The following is a 3,368-nucleotide window of genomic DNA, read 5'->3' as shown; positions in this document are numbered from 1 at the left end:
AGACAAAGAAGGTTATTGATCGATCACCATTTTCACTATGTTTTCGTTGCTTATCCAATAAGAAACCAAGGATTTTGAGACATTGTGTTCGCATTATGTTACCTTTAAAGTTAATTTTCATGCCCATAAGTTATTTAAGCAATTTTATTAATTGTCAGTTTTATTTTGTGTTTTCGTGATTTTACGCTTTGGTTGTCGTGTTTATGCCCTCCAGGTCCACGGAGAAGATCCAATAGACTCAATGCGAGAAAATGGAAAGTTTCGGCGGTCGAAAAAAGAAGATTTCCCATATTAAGAGGCCTGGAACGGCCACCCGTGTCAGGTCACCTAGGGCGTGTCAGCAAGGAAACCACAAGGTAGAAAGCTGATACGTCCGCCCGTGTCAGCCTGACATGGCCGTGTCAGCCCAAAACACTAATTTTCTAGTTTTTGGGCTTTTTCACCGGGCTTGAGCTACAGGGACGTTTTGGAGATTTCCACCTTCTGCCAAGGGATTTTAACTATATTAGGAGAGTTTCTACAAGAGAAAAGATCATCTTGGAACAAGGCGAATGCGTAATTGTCAGACGATCAAGGATTACAGAGATCAAGGAATTCGGAGAATGGAAGGTTTTCATGAGTGGAAGCGATTGAAGATCCAAGTCATCCAATTACTTGTAATGTGTATTTTTTATCTTGAATTTGTTTTGAACAATATGAGTAGCTAAACCCCCCAATGCTAGGGGGTGTCCCTGATTTAGATTTGTAATGACTATGAGTTTACGATTGCATTTATAATATTGTTTTTACGGTAATCTTTTGATGTGTTTAATGCTTTCTCTTTCGGGCCAATTGAGATTGTTGTATAGTTATCAATTAGGTTGGGCCGCCATTGGTAAGGTTTTCATAAGATTACTCTGCAGTAGATATCACCTAGGATTAAGGATACCCTGTATGAATCAGAGCATTCTTGATATAATAAATCTTAACTTCACCCTAATTGCCTATGGACAAAGAATTTAGGGTAGAATGATTAAAGGTTTTCTCACCAAGGACTTGAGAGAAAATACCCTTGAGAACTGGTAGTAATTGATATTTGTTGATGCAATAGTGACTCAGAGTGGTTACATGGATAAATCATACACTTTCCATGGCATTGTTCCTCATACCTTGTAAACCCTTATTTTTACAGTATTATTTTCTTTTGCCTTTATTTTTATATCTGAATCTAAAAACCCCTAACCATATTTTTTGTTTAATTGAACGATGAATTAAACTCAATATTAAACCTGCAGTCCTTGAGATCAATATTCGAGGAATTTCCCCTTTATTACTATAACAAGCAAAATAGTACACTTGTTATTTCTGCGATCATGTTTTTGGCGTCGTTGTCGGGGACTGCCAAAATATGGAGTTCACTTTTAGTTCAATTAAAACTTTGTTGCTCTGCAATAAAATTATTTTTCTTTCATTTATATATTTTCATTCACTAATCTGTGTATGCGAGGAAAGTGTAGCGGGGTATTCGTTATCATTAGAGATATTGATTAAATCCAAGGTAAACCATACAAGTCGAGTGCCACCGCACTTCTATTTATCCAAAGGAATGGTTAGAAAGCGAACAAAAACCTAAAAGTTTTATCGAATCAAAAACTAGTAAAAATGTCAGAGATCGGGATAAGGGGGTTGGTTATGCAATGGGAAGGTTTTAAGCATCCAAAACATCCTAGGTACTCCTAGGGAGCCCTTTTCACATTTGTTGTAAGGTTGGTATTTTTGTGAAAATTTGTTTGTGCAAACATGATTGAAGAGGTGAGAAGAGAATATACAAGTTATTTACATTTTGTGTTTGGATGGATAAACCCATTGCCTACGTACCATCTTAAAAAAGATTAGGATCAAAACCTCGTAGTTCGGGGTAAAAATCCCAAAATGAGTTGGTGAATTGATTGGTCCAAAAGCCTTAAGGTCTTTTGTTATCCAAGGGAGAAAACTCAACCTAAAACCACAAATCCACCATGTGAGGATAGCTTCAACATGCTAGTGAGGGGTTAACCCTATAATAAGCATGGAAGACTCATTGTCCATCACTAAGGATATAGGTGAGTATTACATCTACCTCAAGGATAACTCAAACCTAATAGCTAAAGGTTATGAAGAAAATTTGATTAAGAAAATGGCCATTGAAACCACAAAAGTATTTGAATGAGTTATATTTACCAATGAAAAGTATGTACAAAATATAATCAAAGTTGACTTAAAGGTTCAATTGAAAATAAGTGTTATGAAAATAAAGTTTGAAAATCAAAAGCATAAGGCTTAGGTTTCTAATGTTTGAAAATAAGTGTTAAATGTTTGCACAAAATTTTTGGCTTGGGTTAGAGTGGAAGGAAGAAGAAGAATGGCTAAGTCCTAAACATACAAGAGATAAGGGATAAGAAACAAGACCACAAATGGAGTTCCTCTCTTGAGATCATATTAATGATCCAAGTAGCTCCCATCCTTTGGAATGTGTAAGCAAAACAATATTAAGCTCAAGCCATCAACACAATCAAATAAGCCTCTTAAGAGATCCTCAATGTATCTTGTATATTTCACTTTGGATGAACATGGCAATGGTTCTTCAATTTGAGCTCTCATAGAATCCCCTAGCACAAAAGCACACACATCAAAAGTTCCATGAAGTAAATCAAGAATGGACAAGAGTGAGTTTAGAGGTTTGGTCCTTCTAGTCCATCTTCAACATTAAGGTCCTTTTACTCCAATTTGCATAGGGAAAGTCCTAGAAACTAAGTCCATTTGTCCATTTCTTTGCATTTGGTCCACAACAAATCAAAACAAAACACAAGCAAAATAATATATACACAATTATGTGCTCAAGTGAGCAAAAGGCAAATTGCATTAACATAAACATGTGCTCAAATGAGCAAAGGAAAAAGCAAATGAATAATATGTACAAGAATAGTAAATTGCATAAATGTAAAGAGCAAAAAGTAAATGTTAATGGTTAATGGTTAGTGTTAGTAGTTAGTGTGCCATAAGGCAAATTTAGCGCTATGTTAAGCAATCGTAATTGGACTTATGTAGAAGTCACAACTATCTGAGGCCGATCAATAATAATGTAGGCAACAACACAAGTTAGAGGTCTTGATTAGTGAATCAAACTCCAACAACTTGCCATGCCAAAAGGAAGAAGAGAAACAATCTTGTGTTGATTTAGGTCCTTTGCATGATTTAGAAAACAACCTATCCTTAATGCAAAGTCATTCACTTGATCATTGATCAAGATGAATTAGATTTAAATCAAGGAAGATTAAACCTCCCTTATCAATGCTAACCACCGATCTTTAACCCATTGATCAAAAAAGAAAAAGAAGAAGAAGAAGAAG

The sequence above is a fragment of the Lathyrus oleraceus genome, chromosome 5, assembly GCF_024323335.1.
Source record: "Lathyrus oleraceus cultivar Zhongwan6 chromosome 5, CAAS_Psat_ZW6_1.0, whole genome shotgun sequence".
Classification (NCBI taxonomy): domain Eukaryota; kingdom Viridiplantae; phylum Streptophyta; class Magnoliopsida; order Fabales; family Fabaceae; genus Lathyrus; species Lathyrus oleraceus.
Note: the sequence above shows the minus strand (reverse complement) of the source record.